This window comes from Sceloporus occidentalis, unplaced genomic scaffold, assembly GCF_023333645.1.
Source record: "Sceloporus occidentalis isolate IW3139 unplaced genomic scaffold, rSceOcc1.0.p SCAF_9, whole genome shotgun sequence".
Taxonomy (NCBI): domain Eukaryota; kingdom Metazoa; phylum Chordata; class Lepidosauria; order Squamata; family Phrynosomatidae; genus Sceloporus; species Sceloporus occidentalis.
In genome coordinates, this window is record NW_028316989.1 from 39274139 (window position 1) to 39284746 (window position 10608).

Genomic DNA, 10608 nt, shown 5'->3' on the forward strand with positions numbered 1-10608 from the left:
GGCTTACCTTTACATGTCCTTTTGAGTAGGGTGATTCAGATGTTGTGGTTTTAGCAGGACTATGCAAATAATCTCACTCACACATTCTGGTTTTGTTGTTCACTCTATTTTTTATCAGAACCGTATCTATGAACATCTCTGTGAGTTCTGTTGCTCACACGTGTCAGCACTGCAAATAAAGATGGAGTCAGTGATGTAGATGTATTTGAAACACATTCAAGGCATGCAGAGTTTTATCCCAGTTTATCCTGGGTGTATTGCATCAGTTATTCACCCATGTGACAATGCAAATCATTTAGGAAAACTCAGAAAACCCCTAAAGACCAATTATCCTAGGTTAAGTGGTTTTTTTGACAGTCCCCCTCCAAATGTACTCAGGTGCATTCGAAATGCATGTGAACAACAAAGATTCAACCCACATTTTACTGGTATTATTTTCGCTGTCAGAATAACACCCCTGTCTCAGGGACAAGCACTATAAAACACTTTCCTGGGAGTAAGCATTATCAAATTCAGTAGAATTTCCTTTAAGTAGGCCTGAATAAGATTGTACCATATGCTGACAATCCAACACTTTCCTAGGAATTAAGTTTTTAAAATGACTGATTAAATTAGAGGGGGCACAGGCAACACTTGTAGCAACATTAGAAGGAACTTCTTGACAGGGAGACCCCAAAAGTCTCAATCAAAGCATTCCCAACAGATGGCCATCCAGCCTCTGTTTAAAAGCCTCCAAAGAAGGAGATGCTCCACTGTTGACAGTGTTGCTTTGATTGAGAGTTCCTGCATGGCAGGGGGTTGGAATGGATGGTCCATGGGGGGGTCTCTTCCAACTCTAGGATTCTATTATTCTAAGTAACCATACAGGTATGCATCTAATGCACTGGGAGTGCAGGTGGGCAGTCAGAACTATGGGAAATGAAAAAAGATTATTTGAGTATGCAACTACAATGGGACCTCAGTATCCACAGAGGATTTGTCCTGGACCTCCCTGCAGATACCAAAATCTATAGATGCTCAAGTCCCGTTGTCCCCAGTGGTGGCATGTGCATATGGCCGTGCCACCATTAGGGACAGCCTCTGTTGTCCCCATTGGTGGTGTGTGCAAGTGGCTGTGGCCGCCATTGTGGACAATGTAACTTTAGTTAAGCCTCCACTGTCCCCAGTGGTGGCACATGCATGCAGCCACACCACCACTGGTTACAATGGGGGCTGTCCCTAATGGCAGCGCCATTATGTAATGCAAAAGACTTTCAGAAGACGTTGTGCCGATCCCGTAATTAACCCGTCTGAAAAGAGCAATTGATTGCTACTATGCAAAAGACTTTCAGAAGACGTTGTGCCAATCCCATCATTAACCCATCTGAAAAGAGCAATTGATGCCGATTGCACAAAAGACTTTCAGAAGACATTGCATCGATCCCTTCATTAACCCGTCTGAAAAGTGCAATTGATGCCGATTGCACAAAAGACGTTCAGAAGACATTGCGCCGATCCCATCATTAACTGTCATTAAAGCATCATTGGTTGGCATTTTGCATTAACGGATGTTTGTGTTACTGCAACGCCGCTTTAATGGCGGGCTCAGCGCTATGATTTGAAAGCCTTTTACGCTATCACAGTCACGGATGGGTTAATGACGGGAAAAGGACGGTGGAACGATCCCATCCCTATCCTGTCTTTGTGTGATAGTGTCCTTTGTGTGATAATATCCACGGGTCATATAAAAATCCATAATAATTTTGGCCCCAAAACCTTACCTCGACTTATACATGAGGTCGAGTATAGACAGTATTTTGCTATATGGCCAACATGGCTACCTCTGAATATGTTTCATAGTTGAAAGGCGTGTGTCTATGTGTGTGTGTGTGAGAGAGAGAGAGAAAGAAAGAGATGGTCAAAAATGCAAAAATGGCACAATGTGAGAGATCGATAGAATCACATTCCTTGTTTTCCATTCCAAAATTGTTTTGATTTCACTGTATCGAAAGAAAAGGCAGGAAAGTGAAGGCCTCTAAGAAGGCCTACTTCTCAGGTCAAGATGTTCAATGGCAGCGTTGCCTGGTTCTCTCAAAGTGTCAGTGAAGAACTTTGCAGATTTTGGGGTGAGGGAAATAAGCCCTGACTGAAGGAGGAAAAGAAATCAGTGTGAGGGAAAAAGCAAGGGTAAAAAGGAAAAGCCAAAACTAGTCTTTCTCCGAGGGAAATGTGTTGATGTTAATGGAGTGGGGCAATGAGACAATTACGTTTCTAACTTCTGAAGAGACAACAGAATGAACTTATTTTCCTTCCTTCCTTCCTTCCTTCCTTCCTTCCTTCCTTCTTTCCTGTCATATTTGTAATACTGTATTTCTTAACTTTCAAACACTTTTCTAAGGTAGACTTATGGGGAAGATATGATTGTTCTGGAGTGACCATTCCTGTATAAACAGAAGAGCATAACAAGCAATCTTGAGGCACATATTAAAACCAAAAGAAGAGGCCAAGAAATTATGTATTTGTTTGTTTATTTATTTCGTTTATATGCTGCCTTTCTCCCCGAAGGGACCCAAGGCGGCTCACGGATAAAACATTTAAAATCTCAATAAAATTCAAAACAGGAAAGGTTAAGAATGTGGAAGAGTTACTCCTTTGGATAACTATAAGGTTCAAAACACGCTGCAGAAATAATCTATTTTGAGACCGCTTTTACTGCCCTGGTTCAGTGCTAGGGAATCCTGGGAAATTGTAGTTTATTATGGCACTCTGACAGAAAAGGATAAATGTCTCAAAAAAACTACAGTTCCCAGAATTCTTTAGCATTGAGCCAGGGCCGTTAAAGCGGTCTCAAACTGGATTATTTCTGTAGTGTGTTTTGGACCTAAAAGACTTCTAGTTTAATAAACCAAAACCCAAAATATACTGCAGAAATAAGCCAGTCTGAGAGCGCTTTAACTGCCCAGGCTCAAGACTAGGGAATTCTGGGAACTGTAGTTTTATGAAACATTTAGCCTTCTGTCAGAGAGCTCTGGTGCCACAGTAAACTGCAACTACAAAAAATAATAATAATCCAGCTGTAATCCAGTTAGGTCCAAAACACGCTGCAGAAAAAATCCAGTTTGAGACCACTTTAACTGCCTTAGCTCAGTGCTAGGGAATCCTGGGAATTGTAGTTTGTTATGGCCCCAGAACTCTCTGAAAGAAAAGGCTAAATGTCTCACAAAAGTACAGTTCCCAGAATTCCCTGAGCAAGGACAGTTAAAGTAGTCTCAAACGGGATTATTTCCGCAGTGTGTTTTGAACTAACTGGACAACAGCTGGATTTTTTATTTTTGTGGACTGGCCATACTGATGGGGGGATTCTGGGACTGGTAGTCCATAAAAGTGGCTTTCCCACACTATGGAAAGGCATATCTCTAGGCCCTAGATGCAAGAGTCTACAATCCCACTAAGATACTTCTGGGAGTCCTATAATATAGGACAGTATACTACTACTACTACTACTATTATTATTATTATTATATTTATTATTAAATTTGTTTGTATCCCACTCTTTTCCCAGAACTGGGACTCAGAGCAGCTTCACAACATTAAAAACAGTACAATTAAAGACATAGAAAAAAGTACATTAAAAAGGAAATAAATTAGTGTATTGTGGCACCAGAGCTCTCCGACAGAGAAGGCAAAATATCTCAAAAACTACAATTCCCAGAATTCCCTAGCATTGAGCCAGGACAATTAAAGCGGTCTCAGTTTGGATTAGTTCTGCAGTGTGTTTTGGACCATGGTCTCCCAAGGACCAGCTCCAGTTAGTCCTGAGCAGGGCATTTCCGATAACCTACAACCTCTGAACCTAGAGAAAGAGTGAGATGTTGTTAGATTGCAATTCCCATAATCCTCACCATTGCCTATTCTGGCTAGGGATGATGGGAGTTGTAAACCAAAAAAAACCCAGACTCCAACTGCAGAGGCATGCATGCCCAGTCTTAGCTGAATATTTAATTTAACCACAATTACTCCACATAGCCTTTACACAAATCTCAAGCATACATTTGCTTCTTGTATAAAGAACAGGCTCATAGGCTACGCTGTGGTGGCAGTAAGAGAACAGTACACATAATAACTCGGGATGCACACAAATATTGGCGATGGCTCAATACGTCTCATTAATAATTATAAGGTTTGAACCACACCTTATTATGCAGAAAAGATTTTGTAATTCTGTCTCTTTTAAAGCAAAAGCCTGCATAATGACATTTTGAGAGCATAGCACTGAAAGCAAGGGATAGACCTCTGCAAATCCAAAGACCATTTTCCAAAATCAAAATATTGTAAAGAACATCCATATCTCCTTGTGATGTTTTTTTTCTGCAGCTGCTGAAGGAGGAGTGATTACAAACCAGGATGGTGCTGACTATCTGTTTAGCAGTGATGCTTCCCACCCTGATACAAAAAGGTATACTTTGTCACTATTTCACACAGACTTCATTAATACCATACATAATCTGAGATCTGGACATACAAACTCCATCCTCCTGCGTCTGCTTCCAGTGCTTAATTTGTAAAGAGTAAATATCCTGGACCCATGAAAACCTGAGAAGCACAGCATGCTGTATATATATTTAACTGAGGTGAGAAAGTGCTGTCCTTCTGGGTAAAGGCCAACTTGCTGTAGTATGAAAGATCCTAGTGGTACCCTCATCTGGTGGTAAAATATAATGACAAACTAGTAATTCTCATAAAGACATCTATCTCTTCCGTCTGGGGATGATGGGAACTGTTCTCCAAGGTCTCTAACACTGACATTCAAGTCAATAAAATTATGAACATTATATATGACTGTGTATATATTGTGTGTGTGTGTGTGTGTATAAAACTATTACATATGTCGGTGTGTGTGTGTATATATATATATATATATATATATATGACTGTGTGTATATTATATATATGCATGTATATATGTGTGTGTGTTTATATATGTATATACACAAACCTGTGTGTGTGTGTGTGTATAATATATTATCCAGCTCCATAGATCGCTTGAGGAGGATGGGGGCCAAGGGCGCAGACAGGCTGCATGACCTGGGGATGATGGGAATGGGACTTCTTAGTTTTGGAGGACTACAATTCCCATCACGCCCCAACCAACCCACATGGCCCTGGCCCTGGAGGGCTAAAGGATGCGCTTGAGGAGGGAGGGGGCCAAGAGTGCAGACAAGATGGAGGGAGACTTCCCCCAACCTCTGGATTGCCTGGGGGTGATGGGAAGTGTTCCCCAACCCTATTCTTGAAGGGCCTGAAACCCCCCCCCCCATGCTATGCCTGATGAGGATGATGGGAACTGGAGGGAGACCTCCCCAACCTCTGCATGGTCTGGGGATGATGGGAAGTGTACTCCAACCCTAGTCTTGAATGGCTTGCTGTGCCTGATGAGGTTGATGGGAACTGGAGGGGGACTTCCCCAACCTCTGCATGGTCTGGGGATGATGGGAAGTGTGCTCAAGCCCTTGGAACCCCTCCCCTGACATTCTGTGCCTAATAATATTAATAATGATAATAATAGGATTCATTTATATGCCGCCCAATCACTGGGAATCCAGGCGGCTTACAACAGAGGTGATAATAGACGGTTCCCTGCCCTCAGGCTTACAATCTAATGAGGATGATGGGAAGTGTCCTCCAAGACCCCTAACACTGACATTCAAGTCACCAATAAAATTACATCTACGTACGTGTGTGTGTGTGTGTGTATATATATATATATATATATATATATATATAAAACTGTATATAATATATATATGTGTGTGTGTGTGTATATAACTATATTATATATGTGTGTGTGTCTATATGTATGTATGTATGTATGTATGCATATATATATACACACACACACACACTGTGTGTGTAATATGTATGAAGGCACACACACACAATTCTATATACAGTTATATATAATTATATATACTCACAAGTCACACTCTCTCAGCCTCAGAGAAGGGCCATGCCAGCCCCATATGACTGATAGGGTCGCCTTAAGTTGGAAACAACTTGAAGGCACACAACAACAACAACAACATATAACAACATAATTACATGTGTGTGTGTGTGTATATGTTGTCGTGTACTTTCAGTGTATACACACACACACACACACACACACACATCTTATATTTCCCATCTTCTTCCAGAATACACCAGAGTTTAGATTATCTCGAAGGCAAAATCACCGTTTTCCATTCTTGTTATCTTACTGCTTGTGCCAACTCAGAAATAAAAAACACAGTGCCATTGGGACATTTCCTCCTTCCACCAGCCTGCTTGCATCAAGGTATGTGTTTATGCTTATGGAGTGTTCAGCATTTTATATCCACCCGCCTTCACCATTTGAATGTTACGTTCTGGGCTTTGGGGTTTCTTTTGAATTAAAGACTTCTTAAATTAAAGAGGCTAGTGTCCATAGTGACACCAATGTGATGGGGATAGGAGAAGGGAGAACCATTCTGAACACTGCCTCCCTGAACCACCAAAAGAGACAGACTGGCCTGCAAAGAGGGAGCAAATGATGCCGACAGTGAGCAGCAAAGAGCAGGTAGGACACAGAAACATCATGGAAATAGGACCTCAGAACGAATGGCTGGAATCATGCGAACCAGAAGACAAGCTAGGTTCACAAGATCAGCCAGATGCAGCTGTGAAATCCTTCTGGACTCTTCCATGGACTTTGTATGATCCCTGCCACTGAGTGGGGGGGGGGGATCCCTGCCGCTGAGTGGGGGGAACTAAATATTTGGATTCCCCCCCCCATGGAAATGTATATGTATTCAAAACTGCATATATGGTTATTCAGGAGTCTTTAACCTCTTCCATGCTATCATATGGCTATATGTGTGTAAGTGTGTGTGTGTGTATATAAATTCTGTATCTTACCTTTTTATTAGCATGTTTATATAACTCAAAGCTAAAGTTGTATAAAGGAATTACACTGAGGCTGCAATCCTATATCTATTTACCTGGTACTAAGCCCTCTAGAGCACCTGCTGTTATATATCTGGTAGCAAATATAAACTGTACACTGGGGGAATGTTGATACAGATTTCTCCATACGTACTTGTGTTCAAAGAACACTAATGTGTACCTGCAAACACTTTAAGTTTGTGTATCACAAAATGTATTTTCGAGAATGAAATCATATCCTTTGGGAGTTTAACATATGTGTTACTGAAAAATATGTTTCATTTAAAGAGAAACAGCATGGCTGAGCACTGTTGCTATTCGGTGTTAAAAAACCATTTCAATATGCTGAAAATTCATTAAGCAATAGCAAATATTGTGAGTGAGAGAGAGTCATACTCTATTATATGATAAACATATTGCAATGCTGCCCACCCTCTACATATGCTTGGGTGATGGTTTTGTGGTTATTGATCTCTTATTTTGCATTCACTGCAGAAATTAGACAGAAAATTGGTAGCTTTATATGGGAGCAAATAACCGATCCTCAGAAACAACAGGTAAGAAGTGCACCTTGAATGTATATGACTTTAATTTTGTTGTTTGTTCTGATGATTTTATTATCTAAGATTTTGTAAACTCTATACACACATTTCCATTTAGTCAGTTAAATGTTATTAATGAATGACAAGATCTTGACAAAGTTAATAGTTAATTTTTTTCAAGAATTTGTTCCAGAACTCATTTAACTTAATTTCTTAATGTAGTATTTGAATATGGAATACTCTGCATATACAACATGAAACATTAACTTTTAAAATGACATAGCTGGAAGTATTAGCTTGGTATATTCCTCCCTCCCTCCCTTCCTTTCTTCCTTGTTCTCTTTGTGTTACTACTTCTCTCCTTCTGCCTCACTCTTCCCATCCAACATAAGTCAATTACTTTATTCTCTTTCTGTTTATCTGCCTTCTTGCTGCTTAACAAGATAATTAGCTGGTCTAAAATAGTAAATGAGTATTTTGGCACTAGTCAGAAAAGATGGCAGCTGTTGAAGCCACTGAACTTGAACCAAATCTTATAGCCCATCTATGAACAGTCTATAGATTGCTTCTGATTACTTAACATTGAAAAAGGTTATTTCGTCTCTTTCATAAAACTGCACAGTTAAATGGAATCTTAAGCACAGTTTCAACTAGGATCACTTTGAATATTCACAGGGCAGTCAATATGCTGAAGTAGAAGATAACAAGGCAGAAGATGAACAGAGCAGAAGAACACTGGAAAGAAGGTTTTTCTTGTTGAGATTTTTGGATAATGAAAACACATAATGTAAGAGAGAAAAGTACAGCATACCACATTAAAACTCCCTTCTTCCACATGATTTAAGAAGCAAACTCCTGCCTGAATAAAAAGGTCTTTGTCTATTGGGGGAAAGAGAGCAGGGTAGGGACCAACTGAACCTCCCATGGAAGGGGGTGCCACAATTTAGGGGCCTGTATCCTTACCAAATGTGCAGGTGCTGGTGGTGAGACTAGGTAGTTTATCACATGAAAGAGACTGGGAGTTTATCTCGCGAATATCCCAGAAAAATCACATAATTACGTGCAACGATTTCACACAATGTCATACAAAACCCAATATTAGAATGGTCACAAAGAATCATTAATGTGCATCTTTTTTACTTTTGGGATTTCAGGGACAGTGCATTTCCAATACTGCTTTATTTGCGCAATTGCATGTAATAATCATTCGTGCCATTACTTGTCATTTGCAGGATGCTTTAAATGCGCTTTAATCTCTCTTTAAGGCCAATATCAGCCCCGGTGTGAGATAAACCCCTAAGAGAAGGTCCTCCCCTGAAGATCTCAAAATTTGGGCAGGCATTTATAGGGAGATCGTATGGATCCAAGCCATGTAGAGGCATGTAACCAGCATTTTGGATTGTATCCAGAAGCAGACCAGTAGCCAATGAAACTGTTACAAAAAGGGAGTTCATATGTTCTGGCTGCAGAATTTTGAAGTTTCTGATCTGTTTCCAAAGGCAGCCCCATGCTCTATGCCCCTGAGGGCGTCCTCAGATATGAGGACATATCTGAAGCCTTAATACAGTTGCCACTTGGAACTCGTGGGGGATCCGTTCCGGACCCCATCCAGCGAGTTCCAAAACTTGCACATATTCAAGCCCCATAGGCTTGAATGGGGTGTGTGCATGTGGGGTGCATACCACAGGCATGCACCCCATTGAGCTTAATGGTGGTTGCCCCTCCTGGGATCTCAAGTCCGTGGACTTGGAGGGGTGACTGTATTGTATTCCATGCACCTGAAGAATTGGATGGTTATTCACAAAAGCTTATGTTAAAATAAATGTTAAGGATGCCATTTCCACAACACTCTTGTTTCTTTGTTTGCTTCAGTCAACTTATAAAGTGTGACTGTGACCTCTAGATGGAGCTCTTTAATAAAACAAATAACTTTAACTGAGAGTAACAAGGGAGAGCAACGTGTGGTTTTGGAACAAGCAGAGCGAAAACTAGGTGTAAGCAACCTCGGGCAAAACTAAAAATATCTTCTAATCTTCATTGCATCACTCACTTCTGAATGTTGTTAGTGTGATGAAGAACATAGAAGAGTGCCAAACTGAATCTTGATTCAGAACAATGTGGAACCTTGATCTAATTTAGTGATGTAGTAAACACACACACACAAATCTGGACAACAAATTCCAAAAGACTTCCTGTCTGCTTGCATATGGATCTAACCATCCACACTTGTATATATCGTATAAATAAAAGCAATGAAGAACCCCAAGGTCTGTCACAGACATGCTGCTATTTGCTTGCATTTTCTGGCCTATGATGCTAAATCCTGTTTGTTTTTCAGTTGTTGTTTTTTCCCTATGTATGAGTGCATGTTTGTGCGTCTTCATGCACGAGTCTAATGAAAACGTGTTCTTCACCCTTCCTCCAACCTGGTGCCGTTCAGATGTATTTATCTACAAGCCTCCATCATACGCAGCCACCATGTCCAATGGCTGTTCTAGTTCATGAAACCCTATGCCACAATAAATCAGTTACTATTTGTTAACAGATGCTACAGCCTTCAAACATATGGACATTAGCTAAGGTGGACTCTTTGGTTAAACAATGCCAAAGAACTTACAACATGGTCAGTGCTTCCAGGGCAAATTATACTTGCACCAGGGGATGTTTTCTTCTTTTAATAAGGATTAAAGTACAGATTTTATACTGATCTGTGGATAAGTCGACTCAGGTTTTAGGACCAATTTTTTGACTAAAATTTCTAGACTTATACATGAGTATATACAATAAATTAATTAAAGCATTTTATAAACGAAATTACTTTCCCCAGCACACACCCCTATAGCCCTCTTCGTATACATGCCAAGTTTAAGGTTTTAAGGTCTTGACAGATAGGCAAACACCCTGTTTTATTGTTAATCATTGATCTTTACTCACAGAAGAGGTATTGAGCAACCTCAGATCCTCCAATAGAAGGAAATGGACAACCACACGGAGGTGGGAATTTTTCAGAAAAACAAAAATGGTGACATAAAGAGGGAAGTGAACAAGATAGAAATCTTTATGACACAACATTGGGTTGACCTAGCAATTCTGCCCCACATTACAAAATCTATTTTTAAAACAATAA

The 10608-nt window shown here is 40.3% G+C and overlaps 1 long non-coding RNA gene across 1 annotated transcript; it reads left to right on the forward strand.

Annotated features, from left to right (window-relative positions):
- Positions 1 to 1929: 1929 nt before the first annotated feature.
- Positions 1930 to 8227, forward strand: LOC149307333 (uncharacterized). Its single transcript, XR_016282339.1, has 5 exons — positions 1930 to 2105; positions 4354 to 4435; positions 6174 to 6313; positions 7435 to 7496; positions 8157 to 8227. It is a non-coding gene; the product is annotated as an uncharacterized LOC149307333 (long non-coding RNA).
- The last annotated feature ends 2381 nt before the right edge of the window (positions 8228 to 10608 follow it).